Here is a 27,413-nt window from a genome sequence, read left to right on the forward strand (position 1 = left end):
ACTAATAACTTAAAACACACACACACCAGCAAACCTGTAATGTTAGCTGCTGGGGCCAAAGTCTTATTTGCCTGAGTATCTGGACTAGAGTAGCCCCACAATTGGCAATTTCCTTGTTCATTTCTGCTCTTTGAATGGTCCACCAAGGCATTGGCCATATGTCCTGAATTGGTAGATACAGTATGGCTAATTTTGTCTCTGGTGTCTCTTCTTTCAAAGCAGCTAGCAAAGCCCTGGTTGAGATTTATGGGCCTTAATAGCATGGGTAGGAAGTTAACATGAGTTTCATATGCATAAAGTGAATTGAACCAATACCAAACCGCGACATGACTTGGGCTTGTCCAAGTTCATCCAGTCCTGCCCTATCCACCTTCTAGACTTCCCCATGAGCGTCAGTTCCCAGGTGGAAGATAGAAATGTTAGGAAGCAATGTGCATGATGCTGCTTCCATATGGAGTACCATCAAAGGGAAGAGCTTTTGGCGGTAGTGTGCCCTCAATGTAGCCAGTACCTGTAGGTCCTGTTATCTACATGCTTACTATCTGAAAAGTCACTTATCCACATGTAAAGAATTATGCCCAAAACCTCACTATTGCTCCACAGATTCAGATATCCGAGAAGCTGGCTTCCTTACTTCCTTGTTTGTTTGTGTTTTGCTGGTCGGTGGCAGCCATTTTCAGGCAGAAACCACAGAGAGCAAGGGAGCAAGTTTGGATACATTGGAGAGCAGGGGGAGCAAGCAAATGAGAACAGGAGAAATCAGACAAATCAATTCTCTCTCTCCCCCCATCTCTCTTTTGCTGATTAGCTGCCAACATTTCAGGAAGAAACAATGGATAAAGGTATGGGATAATCAGCATCATATAACCAACATGCTTAAGTCTAATTAATGCACAAAGAGGTTAATACCATAGAGTAAGGTGTCCTGCCAGGCTTAGCTATGTCAACTTCCCTTACCTTGGGAGGAAATAGGTAATAAAACCCTGTTCCTCCTCTTAAGCTACCTGAAAAGTTCAGAGTATGAAGAGGTTTAATCTGGTTGCTCCAGCTCAACTGCATTGCTCTCATCAGCCATTCTTGACTTCCTATAGCAATAATTTAGGAACTTCCACCACTTTGTAAGTAAGCCAAGTTTTAGTGCTTGTGCAATTTTCTGAAGGACGTGAAACTGGCCATTGGAGGGTGTATAAGTAAACCATCATTTAACTTGCCAAACATGGCCTTTTCCTATGCTGGAGGAAGAGCGAAGGTTTGGAAAGAAACCCTTTAAATTGATATTTTGGAACTCACTTGGAGGGGTGTATTTTCAAGCTCTAACGGCCTATATTCCCATGTTTTACTTTGCTGCATATTCACCTCTCTCTCTCTTTCTCTCTCTCTGGGATCTATATATATACAGTGGTACCTCTACTTACGAATTTAATGCGTTCCGAACACACATTTGTAAGTCGAAAAAAATTGTTAGTCGAATCCCATAGGAATGCATTGGGAGAAAACATTCGTAAGTAGAAGCAACCCTATCTAAAATTTCGTAAGTAGAAAAAATCCTATCTAAACCTCATCCAAGATGGTGGACAGAGCTCCATTCGTAAGTAGAAACATTCATAAGTAGAGTTATTCGTAAGTAGAGGTACCACTGTATATCACCAGCCAGATCACACATCAGAAATATTTCCAAAGGTTAGGTGAATGCTTGCTTAACGAACAATTTCCAGGGAATGCATTGCGTTCAGGCCCGTCTTACCCATGGAGGCTAGTGACGCGGGGCGCCAAGTTCTGGAGGGCGCCAGGCAAAAGTCCAGGAACACTGAACAAGCGTGCTGAGTGAGCAAGGGCACGTGCGTCACTCCCGCCGAGCGTTGGCTCAGTTTTTTCCCTTTTAGCCTGCAGGCGCCAAATTCTGTGGGGCGCCAGAAGGCTAAAAGGGAAAAAACTTAGCTGATGCTCAGCAGGAGTGGCACACGTGCCCTTGCTCACTCGGTGCAGGCCCACTTGCTCGGTCTGCTGCTTGCCATGGCCTCCGCAGCATGAAGTGGCCAGCTAAGCCAGGAGATGTCGCATCCATCCTCCGCCTCTTCCCCACCGGAGGAGCCATCTCCAGCCACTGCCCACCTCCTCCAGCCCTAAAAAAAGGTCAACAAGTCGGGGGGGCCCGCCAGAGGGATATTTGCACCACGGCGCCGGACATGCTTAAGACGGCCCTGATTGTGTTCAGTAAATGGGACCTGCATGCACTTAAAATGCCCATCAAGACATAGGCACAAAACAGTAGCCTTTCCAAACACCCAGAAGAGTCACAAATACTTTGCAATACATTTCTTTTAAGAACTCTCGAATTGGCTCCAAATGTAATGCATGAATTGACATCAAAACCAGGAGCATGAAAATGGGATAGTGAAGTGTTAGCAATGTAACTGAGTACATGACTATTGGCCTGATCAGTGACATTTCACTGTGAGATCACTAATGTGGCTAATAGAGTCAGACCAATATAGTTTCTGTTGCTTGCTTTAAAAATTATGCAGTCAAATTGAACAATAAATTTGTAGGACTCTAAGGTCATCTAAGAAGGGTTGCACTGCACTGAAGCAATTCCTTTGTATGGGCACACAATCTGACACTTTATGGCATACAATAAAATAATACCATTATCATCTGATCAACTACATTAATGTCTGTCGTAAAGAAAGCGGAAGGGGATCAAGGTGAACCACGTAAGAAGCAGGTTCAGGATGAGCAATAAGTTCAGCAAGACAAATCCAGATGGGAAGGATGCTAGTTTAGCATAAGAGTTGTGCAAAAAAATCTCAGGTTCAATCTCTAGGTAGGACTGGGGGAAACTCCTGCCTGAAACCTTGGAAAGCTTCTACCAGCTTTCCTGTAGCCCTTCAGATGTTGCTGGACTTCCTCCACCATAAGTCCCAGCTAGCATGGTGACTAATCAGGGTCAATCGGGCTGCAATCCAATAACATCTCTGAAGGATGACAGTTCAGCTACCCTTGGTGTAGACAGTACTGAGAAAGATGGAGCAATGGTCCGACGCACAATAAAGTAGCCCCTTAACAGTTTAGGAAGCAAGCCATATAAAGCTTGCTAGCCGTGATGATACTTAGCATTTATGTGGTTTCTCCCAGTAGTTCCTGAAACAGTTTTGTAAGGTTGGCTGATACTTTTACAACTATCCAGGGACCTCTCAGCTCACAGCTCTTACCTTACTATAGTATTTGGCACAAAACCTTTACCAATGACAAGCAACATATATCACGTGTGAAAACAGGTCCACAGATTTTCTTCAGTGGCAACACAGCCTAAAATGGTAATTCTGGACTGGTGTGGTGGAGGGTTATTGCAAGCGTTGTGTTACATCAGTCTCCAGCATCTGCACTGGCTTCCCATAACCATCATGGCACAGTTAAAAGGTGATGCTTTTAGGCTATAAGGCAAGTCATTTCTTGTGTCCCACTGCGATTGATTTAGCCAGCTGATGGTGTTATTTCATGGCAAACACATATGGCATGTGTAAGCAAGCATTTTATGTTTCAGTCCCCTTTTGTGAAAGTCCTTGCCTTTAGAGGCCCATTAAAGATGTGAGATTTAAATTATATTATTGTTTCAATGTAATGTTTTCACCTGTTTCACCAAGGTGAGTTCGCAATATCATGGTTCATTTTTGCTTATAACATATGCATTCAGTTTAGCTTTAGCACATCATGTGGTTCACACATAAGCTTCCCTTTTAGTTCTTACAGTGATCCCAGTCTACTGACTGGATCACACTTCAGCTGCCATCATTCCTCACATCAAATGCAATTTGCAAACCTCTATAGTAACAGGCTGCCAGTTCCAATTATTGATGCATCCCTTCTCAAAATTTTAAATAAAGAAAAAATAACTTCTGCCATTTCTATTTCTCCTGCCAAATCCATAACAGCAAGCTCCCCTGTTAGCAACAGAACAGTTTGGTGGCTGTGTTTATTGTTTGATATGTTTACTAGTTAATCTGCACTCTTTTTAGCTGCATTGTGAGGCAAACTGAAAGTTTCACTAGGCATGTTGTATAGACAAGTTGCAGAAGCAAATCCCAAATACTGTCATTTTGGGTGAAATGTTAGCTTACACCAGGCCCACTTAACTTGTCACTGACACCAAGTCCAACACAGTTCCTCTTCAACAGTCAAGTTAAGCAATCTTCCATGTGCTTACAAACCCCTCCTCTTCTTTCACCTATTTTTGCAGTCCAAGGCACAAAAGCTCCCCACCAAAAAGAAGGTTAACAGAACCCTAGTGACTTACCTTTCAAGTCCCAAGTGGTGGTATCAGTGAGGAAGCATCCCGTGGCCTCGCCGTGGCCACTGTTGGCCTCCTCTCTTGGGCAGCTCATAGTGGTTTTTGGAGAGCAGGCAAGGAGGAGGAGAGCCTGCCGCCACCAAGGCTCAGCCCCGTGCCGGCTCTGAGGGGCAGGCAGAAGGCAGGGCCAACCTGGGCGAGAAGAAAGGTAGAGGTGCAAAATTCAGTGGTCAGCTTGCTCAATGGGGCAAGATGGTTTGAGCATGTAACACCAATTCTGACCCAACTCACTGGGTGACAGTTGGTTTCCAGGCCCAATTCAAAGTGTTTGTTTTGACCCATAAAGCCTTAAATGGCTCAGGACCACAATACCTCAAGGACCATCTCTCCCCTTATGAATCAACCCAGACCCTGCGATCATCACCCAAGACTCTTCTTTGTGTGCCTCCTCCATAAGAGGTCTGGAGAGTGGCAACATGAGAGTGGGCCTTTTCTGCAGTGACGCACCACTTGTGAAATCCTCTCACCAAAGAGACCCACCTGGCACCTTCATTAGACATTTTAAAGCACCAGGCAAAAACTTTCCTCTTTTTCCAGACCCTTGACTAATTAAAATCTATGGCCTTTTAAACTGCAGGTCATGTTTTTGTTTGTTACTGTGTGGTGCATTTTTATTTTTTTATATTGCAAACCAACCTGTGATCCTCAGGATCAAGGGCAGTGTAGAAATTGAATACTATTTTTAAAGGGATCTATATTAGTCAGAAATTAATAGATCTAATTATTTTTAATGTGTCTACTCTGAGTAGAATCAACATTGGATACAGTCCTAAAAATTCAATCCAGTTTATAATGCAAACTTCTTTTCTTGACTCATAAACTGTGGGATTCTTCATTAAATATAAGTTTCCACAGTGTTCCAGAAGTCAATGAAATCTCAAACTGTGTGTGGAAATTATGGGGGGGGGGGGAAATGTTAAAACACCAGCTTTTGGTAGAGCCCCCCCCCCTTTTTTATCTTTTTTATTTTTACTTTTGTAAAGCACTAAGATTCTGTATGCTCTCAAAAGTAAGTTGGTGCTTGGAATTATAATTATACATGGAGCACTAACTTTAGGAGCACTAACTTTAGCTTCAAGTGGATTTTTATTTGAATTTAAATGGTTTGCAATCTGAAAATTGCCAAGAAGCCCAGAGAAGTTCAGCAACTTTTAAGGGGGGTGCACTAGTTTAGCAGATTCTAATCTTCTAATCAAGTTTAAAACAAACCTTATCAGTTCCTCTGCAAATGGCATAATTAGTTTAAGGAATTGGTAAGAAGCAAGGTATAAGACATACAACATTGTAGTTTAAAAAAACCCAGATGCTATTCCCTGGTTACACTATCAAGTTGCGTAGTAAGCTTTTAATGGAGCAAATATTGATGTTGCCCAAATTAAGCTTTGTTTGGATGACATCCAGCTCCCTAGAGCTCTAGTTACGGAGTCCATAGCTCTACTAGATAAGATTTTGCAAGATGAGGTTAAAGAGGCAATTGCCTCTTAAATTATCAATGATCCCCTGGGAAGGGTGGCTCATGGCAGTCTGTTATGAAAATGTAATGAGATCTGACGAAATGCTTACCAGCATGTAATTGTATGTAATGTGATATTTTAAGCATGTACATGGTGCCTGTAGCAAAAAGTACAAATGCTGGGAGAGACATATGGGGGCAATTAAGCGGATCTAGTTGATGAATAAACGTAACGAAAATGTAGTTAAAAGTGGTAGCAAACCAGTTGTAAATCACATAGCCACAACCCTGTGCATTACTGCAGAAATATACGTCTCAGTTAATTAGCATGGCTCAAAAATAACGTGGAGGGGAAATTATTTTTCATGGTACATTTCTGCTCAGAAGAAAAATGTTTTTACCGGTAGTTATTGAGAATAGTTAAGAGAGTCATAGCATTTCTAAGGGGGCCACATAGAGATATGCCGAAATCCAACAGAATCAAGCTTGTTGAAATCCCAACTTGGAGTTAAATCCTAAATCCTTGTGTACACCTGCGTTTTTCTCATAATTCTTAGAATATAGGAAGTTCGTTCACAACTCAAACACTGTTGACAATGGTCAGCAGTAGCTCTCCTGAGTTTCCCAGAGAAGTTGTTCCCATTACCTGTTACCTGTTCTTTTTCAGGTGGAGGTGCAAGGGATTGAAATCTACCTTGGATTTGATTCATTATATTTCTACGGTGCTTTTCATTCAAATGAACCGCACCCTAGAAATATAGTAAATCAAGTCAAATGGTGTGCGAACGTCCTATTCGGAAGCAGCTTGCCAGTTAGGATGGAGCTGCTACTTTAGCTTCCCAGCAGAGGCTCAATTAAGCAAGTCAACATCTCCCAGTGGGGTTCACACTTAGGAGGTTATAAAGGGCTGAGGCTCCATTTCTTCCCTGCTGAAACAACATACGAGCTTTGTGGTTGTACAGCACAACCTGAGCCCTCCTATACACCCAGTGTCTTGCCTCAGTCTGCCTGAACCTTAGCACCACAGCACAGCAACATATTTACTATCCCGAGATTAACTGATAGGGACTACGACTGTCCATCATACTGAACACAATATATTCACACCAATATTCATGCCAATAGTTCGGTTTTTGTTTGCACTTTCTCTTCAATAGAACAAGCATTCCAAAAATCAATGCACATCTTGCATTGCATAAATCCTCCTATGAAAGACTGACCCAAGTTAGATAATCAGAAACCCCTCCTCTGTTTACCCTGCCTACATCATCTCACTATTCATTTCTTTATAGTCCCACTTTATCTATTGCAGCTGTGTGTTTTGAGGAGAGCACTGCAGCCCAATATATCGTGTTTCTCACATTTTAAGACGTGCCTATAAAATAAGCCATGGCACGATTTTCTCAAGGCAATAAAATATAAGGCATCCCCCCAAAATAAGACATGCTGGGGTACCGGTACTATACCATGCTGGGAGCAGGTCCGGATGGCGCTTCCATAAGGAACAGGAAAAGGAAGATGCCTGTCCTTGCTGGAAGCGGATGCGCAACGTGCGCCGCATGGAGCTCAGATGGAGCGGGAGCCAGCAGAAGCTGCAGCACGCCCCGTGCCGAGCCCCGACCCAGCAGGACCCTGCGCAACCCGCAGTGCGCGACGCGCCAAGTCCCGACCCAGCGGGACCCGACAAGGGCAGCAGTGCGTGCCGCACCGAGCCCCGACCCAGTGGGAGCCGGCAAAGGCAGCAGTGCGCGCTTTGCCGAGCTCAAACCCAGCAGCGGGACGCAGCAAGAGCTGCAGCACGCGCCACGCCACGCCCCGACCCGGCGGCGGGACCTGGCAAGAGCCGCAGCGTGCACCGCTTGGAGCCCCGACCCGGCGGGACCCAGCAGCGTGCCCTGCTGAAGCGCCAACAAAGCGCCCAGCAGCGCAGCAGCCAGTTCCGGGCGCCAAGCTGCAACAGGAATAGGAGGTAATTTAAAAAAATAAAACACCCCCGAAAATAAGCCATAGGCTTATTTTCTTAAGTAAAATAAATATAAGACTGTGTCTTAAAATGTGAGAAACACGGTAGTAGTTGGCCATTCTGCAAATTTTGTCTTCCTACATCTATTACAAATCCATGGTGTCAGGGGTTCTTGTGGCTACTCTTGAGTAACGGCTCTCCACATCTTCTTGTCTTTAAGATATTTTTATTGTGCATAATATTAACAGTGCAAAGTGCCTGCAAATCATGTCTGCTTAGTCTGTGTCAGAACCTCGCAATGGCTTCTTTCTATTTCGTGCCCAACATAACAGCTTGGGAACGCCAAAGTGCCTCCCCCTTGTCCTACGGGGAGCCGTTCGTCTCAATTCAGGCGTTGGGGGGAAGGGCTGTCCTTCTGACTGCTCTCCGGTCCCTTCCTCCCCACCTTTCTCCCCCTCCACTCTGTCTGACACTGCTAGACCCTCGTCTATCCCCCGCTGCTTCTTGACTCCTGTAATCTGATCCGCTGCTGGACTTACTGCTCTGTGAGGAACTCGACCTGATGAGGGGGGGCTGTTCCCTATAAGCCTTCCCCCTTACACATGACCATATTTTCCCCCTCCTCAGGTGAGTGATTGTTTTCCCTTCTATTACACATTTCCTAAGGAATTGTGATGTTTTTACCCTCCACTGTTTGAAAGTTGTTTTAAGGAATGACAATAGCACGAAGGTAGGTTGGCCGCTTGCTCATAACACATCACCAGAAAGGAGGGCAGAGATGCCAATTCAGAAGTGCTTACTGTAATTTATGATGAACCATAGGGCATCTGCCCTTACTGGGGAAGGCTGTGGTCAAGTGGCCCATGTGCCAGATAAGTATTTGGTTCCATCTGTTAAATAATCAAATGCGCAAGATAGTGCAGCTATTGATTACATGTGTCCTCTGGTTCAGACCTTTGCCTCGGGCCAGGAAAGCCTGGAAGATCCTTACCTAGCAGTAAGTCCAGACTCTTGAATCACACTGCCTAGAAGCATCTGAAGCCAATTTCACATTGTTCCACATGGAATGTAATAAAGAAAAGGACAAGCCTTGCAAATATAGCTTGCCGCAATATAAAAATAGTGTAATGGGGTAGAGATTGTTCCCTTCCACTCAAAAACAAATAGTTGATATTGGGTTAGAAATCTGTAATAGCTTTAAGAGACAGATTTAGTAGGTCTTAATTATGGAACTTTTGTAAGCCTCGGTGATTTACTTCCGCCTACATCTTATAAAATGAAAATATTTTATAGATTTACTAAAAGTTTTCAAGCTTTTCTCTGTTCATGAGCTTTGGGGGCGAAGGAATTCATTTTTATAGCTGTATTAGTGACTATAATTAAATATTAACTTCAAGGTTTGGACTGCGAATAACTATGTAAGCAATCATTTCCTGGAGTTAACAACCACCATTACTTAATAAATTTAGAGCGGTGCCTTTCCAACTTTTGCTGCTCTCGGAACAGGATATTTACATATTGTCTTTGTAATAGGAATTGCTTCATGGTATTTTGCCTCACATCCCACTTGATCTGAATATAAAAGTAAGCGAGGCATGTCTCGGAGATTTCTTATCGTGAAAAACCTGGGGTTAAATTGAAAGTGATAGATTCAGAATGAATTGGATTTATACCAGGTCAGAATTATTCCTTGCTGCATCCAAAGCTTCTCCTCTTCCCCGAGGGGAGGGGTTGTGAGTGGGTCTGGCTTCCCGCGCTTTGCAGTGGGCATGGATGGCCCACTGAGTCACAGAGAGTCCATGGGTGGCGTCATGCCTGCAGCCAGCCAATACAGCGGGCTGGGGGGTGTGTGTGTGTGTGGTTTGCCGCTCTTAAATGAGTGCGGAACTGTGGCTCAGCCTGTTTGTTTCCTGCATGCACAGATCACCTACCCCTCCCTTTGAAGGGTATTCCGTTAAAGGAATCCGGTAGTTGTGGTTCCTGTCCGAAGCCCAGGTGGTGGGCTAGTCTCATGGCACGACCCTCCGAAGACTCCAGGGGAGAGCTTCCAGTTGATTTGCATCAACAGGCTCCCCCTATAGGTTGTTAACCCTTGTGTGACTTTCTGCAGAGCGGACAGGAGTCAGGTGTAGTCAATTTGGATCCAGTGCCTAAGCCAATACCACTCACATTCTGTAACCAAATAAATTTGTGGCCTTTTTTAGCCCATTAACCTAAAATATTTGTGTCCATGTGTCTTATTTCATCATAAAGCGGAGGACGGGGCCTCGACTCACAACCAATTTCAATCCAGCTGAAGTTCAGCATTCTACAAAAACATGGCCATAGGGTACTTACTTATAAGCAGGACATAGTGGACTGCAACCAGGAGAGTGGTGTAGTGGGGCATGTCATTTTAGGGGGTTAAACTTATTTTTTTGCAAATTTCTCCAGTAAGGCGGATGGTCTTCAAAATATGTTTTTGGGTGTGAGGAATTATAATTACTATTATTTTTGTGATTGGACAACTTTTAGCTTGGTAAGTCTACGTTTGATGAAGAAACACTTAAGCTGCTTCCAGAAAACCAAAGATTTTAAGTTTACTTTTGAAAATGTTGCTGTTATTATTAAGCATTACCTGACAACAACAACAATATCTAACTGCAAGTACTTGGCAATCATTTTTAATTATTTCTATGCAATTTTACACACATTCTAGTAAATTATATTAGATTCAAGTAGGTAGCCATGTTGGTCTGCCATAGTAAAAAATAAATTAAGACAATTATTTAAAAAGATAGTTTAAAGGACTCTTCTTAAAAGCCTTAAAACTCCCTTGAGAATCAAGCCTTCAAAAAAGTTATAGGATCTAAGAAAGTCTTTAAAAGAATCCTTCCAAAAGAATTTAAAAATGATAATGTAGCACTTTAGAGACCAACTGAGTAGTTTTAGGTTTAAGATACCCGAAGAAGTGTGCATGCACACAAAAGCTTATACCTAAAATATCATATAACTTTGTTGAAGACTTTATTCTTTTAAAGGCATTTTTAGGTTTTTAAGAAGTGTCTTTTAAAAACTATCTTTTTAAAGAATAGTTTTAATTAAATTATATTAATTTAACCAAAATATACTTTGAATTCCCAACCATGTTACAACTCTTTAGCTCCCCTCATTTTTGAAAGTTGAAAAATGCAACAGTGTCCAAATGGTGCAATGAAACCGCCCCTTCCCACACACTGCAACTGAGAGCAATAACAAACAAGGAAGTCTCTGTTCACAAGCTTATAATCTAAAAGACAGACAGACAGACAGACAGACAGACAGACAGACAGATACAGACAGACAGACAGACAGACAGACAGACAGACAGACAGACAGACAGATACATACATACATACATACATACATACATACATACATACATACATACATACATACGGGGGGGGGGGGGAATGCACCAGTTCTTAAAGGTTCTAAATTCTGATAATTATCAGCTGGAAGCTAGTCAGGGAAATCGTGTCCTTCCTTAAAGAGGGCACATGTTGTGGTGCCGCCTGGCAACCAAACCCTGTGTTGTGGGTGGGTACGATTGGATAGCCACAACACCCTATTGGTAGGTCCCCTGATGCTGGGTTTAATCAGGCCAATGGGACGCTAGCCAAACCAATCAAGGGACCTATATATGCCCATGCACGTGACCCAGAGCTTCTTCTTTTGAGCAGTGCATCGGAATACCCGCCCACCTCTCCCTACATTTAGGGCTTGTGCACTTGACCTTGCTATGCCGTCGTGTGTCATCTGTCATTGGTACAGGGGCACGGCAGGAATTTTCCCCACTTGGCTGATTGGCTAGTGCCACTTGGGTTTCGCCTGCCGCGTAGCAAATTGTCACAACTTGTAAGGTTGCGGATAGGCTCTGGTTCAGGTGAGAGGGATGGGGGAACGCTCTGGCCATCCCTATGTGAAGGATATTCCGTTAAAGGAATCCAGGGACTCAATGGTTTGGTCAACCCTGAGAGGGGTTGTGCCTGTGCCTGAGTCCAGGGGGACATCTGGGTGGTAGACATAGCATGTCCTCAGCTTTCCACCTATCCAGGTGTTCACCCTAGGGCTGACCTATGCTGTTGCCCTGGGTCAGCGCTACCTGCAAGGGTGCAGGGAGCTAGTTGAACCAGAGCCTATGCAACCACTCACTTGGCCTAAATTCTGCCAGAAACCAAACCAAAATTTGAGTCAAATGTGTGTTTATTTAGGGGGTGAGGTTTAAAGGTCTAAACACGCAAAAGAGCAGCTCTGCAGAAGCATTGGAGAAAGCCTTGCTTTGCACCTCCACACCTTCCGCGGCAACCAAGAGGAATGGCCGATAACATTTGACAGTTGAGGGAGAAGAAGAGCCAAATGGAGCAGAACTGACAGAATGGGCAAATTATGTGCCTGTTGTTACAGCTGTGAAATTATTGACAATCCAGCCTTCGGTTCTCAATCTTGCAAGATAAGAAAGAAGATAAAAGGGGAAACTAGAAATGGGATGCAGGGCATGTGGGAGGAAGTTTGAGCAGTATTCTAGTGTTTGGAGATAAGGAAAGAATGATTGAAAGTGAGAAGGAAGGAGCGCAAGCCTCTTGGACAGAAATAAAAAATTCTTCCTGTGGCGGATGCTCGAAAACTGGAGTAACACAAGAGTCTCTGTTGCAAAAGGTTGAACAGCATACATACATAAATTCCAAAGAACCATAAAATTACATGGCTTTCACTCACATACGATCTTTGTGAACTTGCACTTACTCTCCTTATGTTTGAACAAATGATAAACAATCTCCACTTCCAGTGCCACTTTATTATATATCCTTTGAGAAATCATGCTTATGTATACTGTGACTAGGGATTTTTTTTTCCAGCCAAAGCTCACTGGAACTGAATTCTGTCACCTCTCAGGTGGGCACCATTGCCCATTACAAGAGAACAAGGTAGACACTCATAGTGAGTTCCGGCAACCTCTTTTTCTAGAAAAATAAGCAGGAAATCCAATATTAAACCTTCAGGTTTATAAAATGCCTGTTTGGGCAGCATGGTTTAATGAGTCAAACCACTCCTTTGCTATCTCCCTCTGGAGATACAGCTTATACAATAATACATCAAGTTGGTTGACCTTACTTTTTTAAAGAGCAGCTAATTACAAATTTTATAACCAAACCAGCTCTAAACTAGAGTAAGGTGGAAAAGGTCAAGATTACAGATTGCCACAGGAAACAAGGCAACATCAATTTAGGAAGAAAGGTTGCAATCAACATTATTTGAAGCAGTGCATAGGGTTTCCACTAATTTACTCATTCGTTTGGGTAGCTTCATCAATTACTTCCATTCCCTGCCATGGAGCCTTCCTTGTTCCTTCCTGACACCACCAATACTACTCTCTTCTTATTGAGGAGCTTGCCTTCTTCCTACTTCCTCAATATCTTCCATACAAAACAGGTGAATTTATTCACCTGATTTATTCTACTGGATATTATGCTGTGAAGGAGAAAGGTTCACATTACATCACTGTGTCGAGCTCCTGGAATCCCCACCCATTTTAGCAAAATCATGGCCCCACAACTTTCTACAAACAGTAGTGAAAGTGATGCTGTTGGCACAAAAAGCGAGGGGATTGGTCTACCTTGCTACTTCCCCTGTGAATTTGAGCACCGATCTCATTAGGCTACTATTTATTGTCCTGTTCCATTATGGAATCCCCCAATCCATTATGGAATCCCACTTTTTAATGCCATCTAACAAACACAATTGATCCAAAGCATCCTTATAAAAATAGGTCACAAATCTGAAAGGCCCATGATAGCTTATGGCCAGAGCCTTTTCTTACCAGAAACTGAAATCTGCTGGATGATGTTTGACATTTCTGCTTGTGAGAGCTAGACATAATGGTACTGAAATGGATCTCTCTAAGTAATGCAGTATGTCCGCTGTTTCCCACAGGATACTAAAAATGACTGGTTACAACTGTGCGTTTCTGTCAAAGTGGAAGCAGTTTACATTCCCTTGAGCAATGTGGAATCTGCTAGTTGACAGAGACAACTGACAAAGGGAAAAAAATTGCTTTGTCCCAAGCCAGGGGCAACGTAAGCGAAAATCACACCTAGCTACAAAGCCAACTGGTTAGTATTGACCGTAAAAGAAAGTTTGATTACTTATTTTAAAAACTTAGACTTTCATTTCATTGAAAATATGACCAAGAGGCTTCCAACAAAAATATATGAAACCATACAGTAAAAACCATACAAAAAAGTGAGAAACAGACATCAAATAAGCATTGTGAAAAGATGTATTCTTGATTGCCTGCACACTCCTGGCAGAATAGAGAAATTTTCAGCAGGCATTTAAAAGTTGAAATGGAAGGCACCTCCTCAATCTCTGTTCGCAGAGTATTGCACAATACTGGGCTGATAACATTAAGATTGTGTATCTTGTTGTTATCAAGTGAGCTTTGCCAACTCTGAGAATGACCAACGTTGCTCCCAAAGATGATCTCAATGATCAAGCTAGATATAAGGCAGGCATAGGCAAACTCGGCCCTCCAGATGTTTTGGGACTACAACTCCCACCATCCCTAGCTAACAGGACCAGTGGTCAGGGATGATGGGAATTGTAGTCCCAAAACATCTGGAGGGTGGTTAGGATGTTGGGTGGCTGAACTGCTCTTGCTGTGAGACTAAAAATCACATTAGTGTTTGTTAGCTGGATCCCTGAAATAGCCTATTTGCTTCACCAGGACATTTCCATAATGCAGAAATAGTTACAATGGCACTAGACGTTGTCGCATTCTCGGTTGGCATAAAATTTCTAACTTTCCTTTACTTACAAGGGCCAGCCCTACCATTAGGAAGCTGCCTCAGACAGCTGCTTCTGGGTGTCATAAAAAGAGAGCAAATTGTTAGTCATGTAATCCTTTTGGGGCCCTAAATCCAAGACATAGTTAACATAGCTTAGCTCCACTGAAATCAATGTGCTCTGTAGGACCTGGTCAGACTACCCCAGAGAAATCTAAAGTAGAAATTGTATTATTTTTTCCTGGGCCAGTTTCAAATGCTTAATTTAAATCCAACTTTTAGAATGCGAAATTCAAATCTACCTCCATTAGCATGAAGAAAGGAAACTGCATGTTGGGGCTTAAGCCCTATATAGTCACTACAACCCCGTCAATCCAGTACAAATAATCATGAGAGGTGGGAAGTGGGGAAGAATGTGCTAGTTCCATTTCCTATTTTGCCATTTCAGTTCCCATCCACAAGTTGGAAAGCTACTGCAAGAAGCAGTCAGAATTTTCTAGTCATACGGGATCCCGCTCTGTGCACTTTTTGACTCCAATTTCCCAGGATTCCAAAATGGATGGAAACACCTTCCCGACTTCAAAAAAACCCAATCTGCACTATATGTTTAAAGTAGTACCATGCCACTTTAAACAGTCGTGGCTTCCCCAACATAATCATTGGAACTGTAAGTTTGTTAAGGGTGCTGAGAATTGCTAGGAGAAATCTAAGCTACAATTCTCAGGGTGGTTTAACACTCAATTCATTCCTCTTGTTGCCCCCTCACTACCAGCTACCCATGGCTCACTTTGGGACAGTCTGTTAATGGAGAGTAGAAGATACCTAACTGATGTAATCAATTCTGAATTATTTACAGACTTAATGTTTGGCTGTAATATTCACAATGCATATGCATGCAATGTTTCTTAGGAGGTGTAGGTATATGGGGACTATTATATTTGTTTTTAGAAACTGAAAATAAGTTAAGGATAAATAAGAATGAATGAATGAATGAATAAAAAACCCACCTATCAGTCCCTCTTTCCCCTTCTTGCAACCATGGCTGCCAAGTTCTCCCTTTTTTTAAGGGAAATTCCCTTATGCTGAATAGGCTTCCTCGCGAGAAAAGGGAAAACGTTGCAGCTATGCTTGCAACTGAAAACTAAAACAATGCTATTGTTTAATCTTTGGAAAATTCAGTCTATTAATTCTAACTTTGAAAAAAAAGTGCTTTCCAAACTCCAGCTATTATATTACTTTACATTCTACTAATGTGGCAACTCTACCCGAAACAATTGTACAATTACTGCATTGCATGGCAATTAGCATTAATTCTGGCCTCCCAAGTCAGGAGAGCCGAAAACCACCAAGATCATCAGTGTGTGTACATATATATATATGGAAATACAAAGCTCATAAATGCATCTTGTAATTAAAACGAAAATTACGATTCAACAGATGTAATGAGATGTAATTATTAATAACCTCATTAAAGGAGATGATGGATGCAGAAGCTTGCCTGTAATAATTACTTCCTAAAGAAAAGAGGTGCTGTTAATGGGCTAAGCAGTTGATGACACAGAAAATTATAAATAATAGAAATAGCGCACAAATTAATTCCAGATTAGAGAGCTAGAATAGCTTGTGTGTAATAATAGGACAGTCATTTTTCAGCCCTGGATAGGTATCATCATCTATTAGAGATTGCTTTAATTACTCCTTGCCTCCTTTTAGTTTTGTTTTTAATTCTCTCTCAAAAGCAGTCATGCTGAATTAAGCTTGTATCTGGATATCAGTCATGACAAAAAGCACACCAAAACCATACCAAAGGGTTCTGTGAAGGAGGACTTAATTTTTAGGAAAGTGCGCTCTCCTTTTTTTTTGGAGCCTAGATTTCTAAGACAACAACATGGCTTAATTTACTTACTTGTTTGCAGAGTTTTACCATTATGCTTCTGAACATACATTTCAGCAAATTCACACAACTCTGCTGCAGATAATTAGTGCTTATTGCTAAGCTACTTTTGGTAGTAGCAGTGGAAATTGGAGTTCTTGGGACAATCCAAAATTAAACGAAAAATGACAAGAACTATCTTCCTACGCCCCTGGCCTCCAGCATAGAGATGGCATAGCAATAATGTAAGAGGGGGGACCTGTCCACTTTCTGTCCTGACCATTGGCTAGCATCCAAGCTTGAAATGCAGTGGTGGACGACAGCAGCTAGGATCCTTTATGAACAAAAATGGAAAGAAGTAGTTCCAACCAAAAAAGAATGGATAAGTAAAGAGATGGACGCTGTGGAATCAGCAAAATTAACAGCTAAAACAAGAAAACCTAATGATTGTTTTGCAGACGGATGGAAGCCTTTTTCGGACTATTTAAAGAAATATTATAGTATGACGAATTCACAAGCAGGATTTGAACTGTGAGCAGCAGAATGAATGAGAGATTATTGCATTTTTGTTATGGTATAAGAGAGAGAAGATAGGGTGCAGCAGGAGGGAGAAATAAATAAATAACCGCCATGGAAACTGGGATGGGAAGCCGACAAAACAAAACAAGATATTATGTATTGGAATGTATTGTGTAAAATTTTTGAAAAATTAATAAAATATAACTAAAACGAAAGAAATGCAGTGGTGAATTGCACCTCCGCTCCTCCTTGATCCCACTTAGGACTGTCCTGTAAGAATTTGTAATATCTTCCCATCTCAAAGTAGTCCCAAAGCTGATGGCATTAGTCCCACTTCCTACCAAACTCTACCCATTCAAGTTGTGTATCTAGAGCTAAAAGTCCTCATTTTTGTAGTATCATCTCCCTTATAAGGGCTCCTAGTTTTAGGACTGAGCAGCAGAGCAAGGTTGGTAGAAATAGCCACCTCATAATGGAAATCACAATGCCTCTCTATCTGGGTATTTAATCCACACATGCAGCCCCACCCGGTATTTGTAACTAAGCAGTACCTTGCACAGGTATAAAGTGTTTTATGAAAAATGAAAGGAATTGGTTTTTCAGTCTTAAAGGCTGCATGTAAATTCTGGCTTCCATTAAAAAGGTGTTTTTTGTTTGTTTTTGTTTTTTTAGTTATCAAATGGTTTGAAGGCTTAAATGAAAGATAGCTGCTTCTATTAATCACAGATATAAATGCTAAGGAGAATAAATCCTGACTCATCAGTTTTGTTGTGTGTGACAGTTACATTTAATTGACAAAATCAATTCATAATTTTAATGGATGGCTCTAGTTATAAAACATATTGGTCTGGGTGGGTTATAACCGTGTAACATAGACGGAAATAAATAAATTTGGTGATTCAAGCACTTAAATAATAATGGCTGAAAAGCTGAATGTTTATCGTTGCTTTTATATACCCCATAAACGAAGTGATACGGTCGAGACTGTGAAGCTGCAGCATTTTGAAAGGACCAGATTTCAATTAATGTCATCTTTCACTATCAAAACTGCTGTTATGCAGCTATTCATAATTTCTAAGACCCATAATCAAGAGCTTAATGTACCTGATGGAAGCTGAAATCAGGTCATTAAAAAGTGTTGCATCCTCCACAGGGTAGGCCATGTACAACTGCAATGAAAGTCTATATGCTCCTAATGGTTATAGCAGAACTGTACTACTCAAATCAATTTTCAAGACTCGTTTTAAAGAAAGGATGAGGGTAGCTGTATCTCCCTTGGGAAGGAATTCCACAAATAGGTCCCACCCTCTTGAAAGGCCTAGTCTGTAGGGGCCCTGCTAATATCACTAGAAAGATAGAAAGAGTAACAATAAACACCTCTAATGTCTAGACCCCTGCATTTTCTTTGGAGTTGTTGGTCCCCTGGAATTTAAATTACTGCATTTTTCTGTGTATAAGACACCCCCATGTATAAGGATGCCCCCTATTTTGGGGGACTCCAGATTAAGAAAACACCCCTCAGCACTACCTGTGTATAAGACGAGCCCCAATTTTAAACCTAATTTTTTTGTTAAAAAACAAACAAAAAACACCTTGTCTTATACACGGAAAAATACAGTTAAGTGACTTAGCATCAAAGGTTATCAGCCCTGACCAAGCCTTTGTTGTTGTTTAGTCGTTTAGTCGTGTCCGACTCTTCGTGACCCCATGGACCATAGCACGCCAGGCACTCCTGTCTTGCACTGCCTCCCGCAGTTTGGTCAAACTCATGTTCGTAGCTTCGAGAACACTGTCCAACCATCTTGTCCTCTGTCGTCCCCTTCTCCTAGTGCCCTCAATCTTTCCCAACATCAGGGTCTTTTCCAAGGATTCTTCTCTTCTCATGAGGTGGCCAAAGTATTGGAGCCTCAGCTTCACGATCCGTCCTTCCAGGGAGCACTCAGGGCTGATTTCCTTAAGAATGGATAGGTTTGATCTTCTTGCAGTCCATGGGACTCTCAAGAGTCTCCTCCAGCACCATAATTCAAAAGCATCAATTCTTCGGCGATCAGCCTTCTTTATGGTCCAACTCTCACTTCCATACATCACTACTGGGAAAACCATAGCTTTAACTATACGGACCTTTGTCGGCAAGGTGATGTCTCTGCTTTTTAAGATGCTGTCTAGGTTTGTCATTGCTTTTCTCCCAAGAAGCAGGCGTCTTTTAATTTCGTGACTGCTGTCACCATCTGCAGTGATCAAGGAGCCCAAGAAAGTAAAATCTCTCACTGCCTCCATTTCTTCCCCTTCTATTTGCCAGGAGGTGATGGGACCAGTGGCCATGATCTTGGTTTTTTTGATGTTGAGCTTCAGACCATATTTTGCGCTCTCCTCTTTCACCCTCATTAAAAGGTTCTTTAATTCCTCCTCGCTTTCTGCCATCAAGGTTGTGTCATCTGCATATCTGAGGTTGTTGATATTTCTTCCAGCAATCTTAATTCCGGCTTGGGATTCATCTAGTCCAGCCTTTCGCATGATGAATTCTGCATATAAGTTAAATAAGCAGGGAGACAATATACAACCTTGTCGTACTCCTTTCCCAATTTTGAACCAATCAGTTGTTCCACATCCAGTTCTAACTGTAGCTTCTTGTCCCACATAGAGATTTCTCAGGAGACAGATGAGGTGATCAGGCACTCCCATTTCTTTAAGAACTTGCCATAGTTTGCTGTGGTCGACACAGTCAAAGGCTTTTGCATAGTCAATGAAGCAGAAGTAGACGTTTTTCTGGAACTCTCTAGCTTTCTCCATAATCCAGCGCATGTTTGCTATTTGGTCTCTGGTTCCTCTGCCCTTTCGAAATCCAGCTTGCACTTCTGGGAGTTCTCGGTCCACATACTGCCTAAGCCTGCTTTGTAGAATTTTAAGCATAACCTTGCTAGCGTGTGAAATGAGCGCAATTGTGCGGTAGTTGCAGCATTCTTTGGCACTGCCCTTCTTTGGAATTGGGATGTAGACTGATCTTCTCCAATCCTCTGGCCATTGCTGAGTTTTCCAAACTTGCTGGCATATTGGGTGTAGCACCTTAACAGCATCATCTTTTAAAATTTTAAACAGTTCAGCTGGAATATCATCACTTCCACTGGCCTTGTTATTAGCAATGCTTTCTAAGGCCCATTTGACTTCACTCTCCAAGATGTCTGGCTCAAGGTCAGCAACCACACTACCTGAGGTGTACGAGACCTCCATATCTTTCTGGTATAATTCCTCTGTGTATTCTTGCCACCTCTTCTTGATGTCTTCTGCTTCTGTTAGGTCCTTACCACTTTTGTCCTTGATTATGGTAATCTTTGTACGAAATGTTCCTTTCATATCTCCAATTTTCTTGAACAGATCTCTGGTTTTCCCCATTCTATTGTTTTCCTCTATTTCTTTGCATTGCTCATTTAAGAAGACCCTCTTGTCTCTCCTTGCTGCTTTTTGGAAAACTGCATTCAGTTTCCTGTATCTTTCCCTATCTCCCTTGCATTTTGCTTGCCTCCTCTCCTCCGCTATTTGTAAGGCCTCGTTGGACAGCCATTTTGCTTTCTTGCATTTCCTTTTCCTTGGGATGGTTTTCGTTGCTGCCTCCTGTATAATGTTACGAGCCTCCATCCATAGTTCTTCAGGCACTCTGTCCACCAAATCTAAATCCTTAAACCTGTTCCTCACTTCCACTGTGTATTCATAAGGGATTTGATTTAGATTGTATCTTACTGGCCCAGTGGTTTTTCCTACTTTCTTCAGTTTAAGCTGGAATTTTGCTATAAGAAGCTGATGATCTGAGTTACAGTCAGCTCCAGGTCTTGTTTTTGCTGACTGTATGGAGCTTCTCCATCTTTGGCTGCAGAGAATATAATCAATCTGATTTCGATGCTGTCCATTTGGTGATATCCATGTGTAGAGTCGTCTCTTGTGTTGTTGGAATAGAGTGTTTGTGATGACCAGCTTGTTCTCTTGACAGAACTCTATTAGCCTTTGCCCTGCTTCATTTTGAACTCCAAGGCCAAACTTGCCAGTTGTTCCTTTTATCTCTTGATTCCCTACTTTAGCATTCCAGTCCCCTGTAATGAGAAGAACATCCTTCTTTGGTGTCATTTCTAGAAGGTGTTGTAGGTCTTCATAGAATTGGTCAATTTCACTTTCTTCAGCACCGGTAGTTGGTGCATAAACTTGGATTACTGTGATGTTAAAAGGTCTGCCTTGGATTCGTATCGAGATCATTCTGTCATTTTTGAGATTGCATCCCATTACAGCTTTTGCCACTCTTTTGTTGACTATGAGGGCCACTCCATTTCTGCTACAGGATTCTTGCCCACAGTAGTAGATATGATAGTCATCCGAACTGAATTCGCCCATTCCCTTCCATTTTAGTTCACTGATGCCCAGGATGTCGATATTTATTCTTGTCATCTCATTTTTGACCACATCCAGCTTACCTCCACTCATGGTTCTTACATTCCAGGTTCCTATGCAATATTTTTCTTTACAGCATCGGACTTTCCTTTCGCTTCCAGGCATATCCGCAACTGAGCGTCCTTTCGGCTTTGGCCCAGCCGCTTCATCAGCTCTGAATCTACTTGTACTTGTCCTCCGCTCTTCCTCAGTAGCATGTTGGACGCCTTCCGACCTGAGGGGCTCATCTTCCAGCGTCATAACTTTTATATGCCTGTTGTCTTTGTCCATGGAGTTTTCTTGGCAGGGATACTGGAGTGGCTTGCCAGTTCCTTCTCCAGGTGGATCACGTTTAGTCAAAACTCTCCACTATGACCTGTCCATCTTGGGTGGCCCTGCATGGCATAGCTCATAGCTTCTCTGAGTTATTCAAGCCCCTTCGCCACGACAAGGCATTGATCCATGAAGGGGACCAAGCCTATTTTTCCTATTGTCTATTCAATGGATTGCTTCTTTGATGTGTCTAGATCCAGCCTTGATGTCTTGCTTTTGCTCTCAAATGGTAATTTCATTTTATTTATTTATTTATTTATTTATTTATATTTATATCCTGCCCATCTGGCTGGGTTTCCAGAGCCACTCTGGGCGGCTCCCAACAGAATATTTAAAACACGATAAAATATCAAACATTTAAAAACTTCTCTAAACAGGGCTGCCTTCAGATGTCTTCTAAAAGTCAGGTAGCTGTTTATTTCCCTGACATCTGATGGGAGGGCGTTCCACAGGGCAGGCACCACTACCAAGAAGTCCCTCTGCCTGGTCCCCTATAGCTTCACTTCTCGCAGTGAGAGAACCTCCAAAAGGCCCTCAGCGCTGGACCTCAGAGTCTGGGCTGAACGATGGGGGTGGAGACGCTCCTTCAGGTATACTGGGCCGAGGCCATTTAGGGCTTTAAAGGTCAGCGGCAACACTTTGAATTGTGCTCTTTGAATGGTCTAGCACAGGCATCCCCAAACTTCGGCCCTCCAGATGTTTTGGACTACATTTCCCATCTTCCTCAACCTCTGGTCCTGTTAGCTAGGGATCATGGGAGTTGTAGGCCAAAACATCTGGAGGGCCGCAGTTTGGGGATGCCTGGTCTAGCAGCTCATTAAGAAGGAAGGATAACGTATACATTGGTACACGTGTGCATCTCCTTATAGACAAAGCTCCTTGGGTGCCATCCTGCCCATGTCTTCTCAAAAAAGCCTGGTGAGTTCAGTGGATTGCAGCCTTGTTCTGCTAGTGAGCTCGCAGAAATTCAAGAGGGGGGAATAGCCCTGGATGCACTTGACATTTTTAGATTGTGAGTAATGTTAATAAAAATCACGGCTGCTCCACTGATAATTCTCCACTGTAATACACACTGTCATGAATAGTCTCTTTAGTGACCTCTGATAACGCAATTCTGACAGATCACTCTGGACCAAGGTGCTGATGCAAGCGAGAAACATGCAGAAATAGCAACCAAACAAGGTTCCGGCTTGGAGCTCGAGGACAAAAATAAATAAATGCTCAAAGAGCAAACAATAACTTTTTTTCTATATAAACACAAGAGCAGCATTCTTCTTTCCCTCTGGGTGACAAGGATCATGAGAGCATATCACCAAGGGAGTCATCATCCAATAGATCAATGTCTTTCCTTTTGTACTGTGCAAAAGTATTTTATCCACAAGAGTGGGGGAGAATGCTGAACGCATAAAATGATTGCAAAGGTGCTACATAGAGGTGATGAATACCTGAGCACATATAAATAATTTGTGCTTAGGTATTGGTCGGGCTTTGCGTGACAAGCCGGCATATGAAAATGTAACTTGGGTATTTGCAAGACATAAAATAAATACAGAGGAGGAACACTTTCACTTACCACAAACATAAACACACACACACATTTGGAAATACCATTTCACTGCAGGCCTCCCTGCTGCCCCCCTTACCAGTACCCAGTGTTTTTTTCTTTAAAAAAATGTTTAGAGGTACTCCATTTTATAGTTCAAAACAGGAAAAATACCACACCGCTTCACACATTAAACGCTCACTTCCATCTGAGACTCAGGAAACAACAGGAAAGGAAAGGAAGCCACCATTGGAGGTGGTAACAACAAAACTGACAAATCACAGTGCTAGATTCCAACTCCTACTTCACACATTAAACCCTCACTTCCATCTGAGACTCAGGAAACACCATGACAGGAAATGAGGCCGCCATCAGGGGTAACAGAACTGATGATTCATGGTGCTAGAGAAGAAATGAAAATTTTTATAATTTAGTTTCTTCTCCCGTTAGATTCACAAAATGTTTAGGGGTATGTGTACCCCTACACCCCCCCCCCGAAAAAAGCACTGCCAGTACCACTTCAGAACCTAGGCTAAGAGAAACCATACAGAGTAATTTCTTAGAGTAACCATCTTGTAAGAACATAAATAAGAGGTGCCCGCTGCATCAGACCAAGAGCCTATCTAGTCCAGCATCCTGTTCTCTCAGTGAACAGATGACCACGAGAAGCCTGCAAACTGAATTCAAGCACACGACCACTCTCCCATTCTGTGGTTTGCAGCAACACACTCTTCCCTGCCCTGCAGCTCCCTAAATATACTCTGGAGAGTTAGGTGACCCCCCTCCCTCGGAACAGATTTAGGAGGCACATGGGGAGAGAAGGGAGGAATCCCATTACATGAATGCACCTTGTGTGCATGCTCCATTTAGCACTACACTGAATTTCAACCAGTGCAACTATTTTGGTAACTATATCCCTGCAGAACATGTGTGAATGTGTTGCGTGGCTGAGAGCTGTTGAATAGATGAAATCAATAAACCCTTTTTGAAATCTTCGTTTCTGTGCTTTCCTTCCCAGATTGCATCCATGGTACATGTTCACAGATTGCCCAGGGGTACCACTCATCTCTAAGAGACCTATGTGTGCACCTCTATATGTGCATGATTAGCAGATGCTATCTTGCATTCACTGAACATGCCCCCCTCCCCCATGTTCAGTGAATGCAAGATAGCATCTGCTAATTGAGAGGCTCCTGAAATACCCGATCGCTCACTACCAGAATACCATCACACTCTGTACCTCCAGAGGCACGTGAGATCAACATCTGATAAAGCTGCTCCACTTCCTCGTGAGGCAGGCCCACGTGGTCTTCCCATATGCTGCAGGGCCGTGGCTTAGCCCCCGTGCCATTTGGGAGTCCCAGCTGCTTCACGGCCCCTGGCCAACCAATCCTGTTGGTTGGGGCGTGGCTAAGTGCTTTTAAGAAGCCATGTGGCCAAGGGAGCTTCCCTCTTGCTTTGCCTTCTGCGGATCTCCCGCCCTCCTACCCTCTTTTTATGCGTTTGACATATTGGCCTTCCTATGGACCTTGGTTGGTCGCCTGTTGAGGGGGCCTGGTAGGAATTTTTCCAGTTGGCAAATTGGCACCGGCCATTTGGTTTTTGCCTACCTCATAGCAATTGTCACAAGTTTTGTAAGGTTTGGCGGTTAGGCATTGGTAAAACCAGATTCTTGGGAGGGAAAGTTGTGGCCATCACCTCCCCCTCCCCATTTAGGGGTACAGTATTCCATTAAAGGGATCCGTGTGTGTGGATCTTGTCTGCAGCCTGGGTAGGGGCTAGGGGCCATGCCACGACCCCAGCGAGGACCCTGGGGGAGCTCTTAGTTGATGTACATCAACAGGGCTCCCCCTACTGGTGTTTGACCCTTATGAGCCTGCCTGCATGGCGGGCCGGAGTCAGATATTGTCGGTTCAATTCCAATGCCTAAGCTAATACTACTCACATCCTGTAACCAATAAAGTTGTGGTCTTAATTTGCCCATTAACCTAAAATACTGTGTCCACGTGTCTATTGTTCTACAAATGGGGAGGGCTTGGGGCCTTGACACGCAAATGGGTTTTTCTAGCGATAATTTCCCTCCTCCTCAGCATGACATGCTCTTACCCCCAGACCCACATTCGCCACAGAGCTGTCAGGATAACTGCAAGACCTCTCTGTCATGTACGTGAAGTGCTGGCTGCTATTGGAGGTGGGCTACTACTGGGCCAAATGGACCGTTTGTCTCTAAGACTGTCCACATGTAATGTTGGTATGCTGGGCCCCACCTGTGTTATATATGGCCGTCAACAAATCCTTAAGCAGGAGCCTTCAGGAATATGGTGAATGTTTCTGTTCAGCAAGATTTAAGACGCAGACTGAAGAGGATACAGATGCATATATTATTGAGTGAGTGAGTGAGTGAGTGAGTGTTTGAATGTGTGTGTTTGAATGTGTCTTTTTTATTAGAGAATCAATGGTATTTCCACCTTACAATGCTTCAAAGTAACCCACAGACACCAAAGAAATATAAATATATAGTCTGAGCATTTTTCTTCAGGCGACAGATGCTCTGATCCCTTAATCAAAGTGACTTTTACATTAAACAGCTTAGCTCAGCTATTACTCTTAGATAACGTATTTTATTCTGCTTGGCTACATTTATTTTAATGTATGTTTGTTCATTCACATATAGAGCAGTGCTTTGAAATAGTGCTTAAAGTCTCCATTTCTATTAAAAAAATTTTTTTCTGAAAATTTCCAGGAAACACGGCAGAATAAAATGTTCGGAACCCCTAAGAGTTAGAAGGGGGTTTAGTTGTTTGCTTTCCCCAAATGTTTTTTTTCTCTTGCTTTGAAAACAATTCCTTTCACATAATAGAACTCAGAAACAAAATTGGTGAGAGACATCTTCCAAATATCAGTGCTGATTTTTGTTTAAGTTAAGGGGGGTGTAAACTGAGCAGCACATGTGCCTAAAAACTGGCCATTTTACACATTCACCAGGCCTTATGGAGAATGTGATCATGCTCCTTCCCTGAAGAGGAAATTATGCATATTTTCCAGTCAATAAACAATCTCCAGCAGGCCTTAGGAAATGTGCATCTCTCACATACACCCAAGCAACGAAATAGCATCCTTCCATATTTTATCAAGTGTCCTAGCCGAAGTTAAATCATTAAACCAAAATTTGCCTTTTGATCTAAACTGAGATAATTTTGGAGTTACTACCTCTCACCCTGTGACGGGGTGAGCTCCCGTTGCTTGGTCCCAGCTCCTGCCAACCTAGCAGTTCGAAAGCACGTCAAAATGCAAGTAGATAAATAGGAACCGCTACAGCGGGAAGGTAAACGGCGTTTCCGTGTGCTGCTCTGGTTTGCCAGAAGCGGCTTTGTCATGCTGGCCACATGACCTGGAAGCTGTACGCCGGCTCCCTCGGCCAATAATGCGAGATGAGCGCGCAACCCCAGAGTCGGTCACGACTGGACCTAATGGTCAGGGGTCCCTTTACCTTTACCTTTACCTCTCACTGTATGGAGCTCAAGGAAGCTATGGAACAATGATTTGACTACATGATTAGAGGCTACACACAACTGTCTTTCCATACAATCAGCTTTTAAAGCGATGCCACGAGACTCCAAGTGAACTGAATCAACCCCTGACCATTCACCCTCATGTTGTTTCAGAAGAATTGTATCGTATCGTGTTTATTTTATTTTATTTATTTTATTATTACATTTATACATAGCTCACCTTTCCTACAAAGTGTTCAAGGTGGTGTATCTGGTTCTCCTCCCTCTCCATTTTGTCACCACAACAACCCTGTGAGGTGGGTTAAGCTGAGAAACTAAGATGGGACCCAAGTCATCAGGCATATTTCATGGCTGAATGGGGATTTGAACCTTGGTCTTATGGGTCCTAGTCCAACACTCTCAACACTGCATCATGTAGCTCTCAAACATGGCAAGTTGTGGCTGGTGGGGGGGGGGACTACTAAAAAGTTCCACCTCAACTTTCAGTCATTTAACTTGCAGAAATACTTAAAATAGCTGTATTGTATCGGTTCCCATTTTTCATGGTGGACAATGTTTTCCTGAGCCACGTGGCAGGCAAAAACCCAACCGGTGCAGATATCTCCACTACTACATATCTCGGTGTCCTTTCAATATTTCATCTATCTTATTTG

General features: G+C 42.7%; 1 long non-coding RNA gene across 2 annotated transcripts in view; it reads right to left on the reverse strand.

Annotated features, from left to right (window-relative positions):
- Window positions 1-2,138: 2,138 nt before the first annotated feature.
- LOC118091360 (uncharacterized) overlaps window positions 2,139-27,413 on the reverse strand; it is a 133,461-nt gene continuing 108,186 nt past the window's right edge. For both annotated transcript variants that reach the window (XR_004693376.2, XR_009558238.1), the window contains exon 5: window positions 2,139-4,480. This is a non-coding gene — a long non-coding RNA (uncharacterized LOC118091360). The remainder of the gene's footprint in view (window positions 4,481-27,413) is intronic.

The sequence above is a fragment of the Zootoca vivipara genome, chromosome 10 (genome assembly GCF_963506605.1).
Source record: "Zootoca vivipara chromosome 10, rZooViv1.1, whole genome shotgun sequence".
Classification (NCBI taxonomy): Eukaryota; Metazoa; Chordata; class Lepidosauria; order Squamata; family Lacertidae; genus Zootoca; species Zootoca vivipara.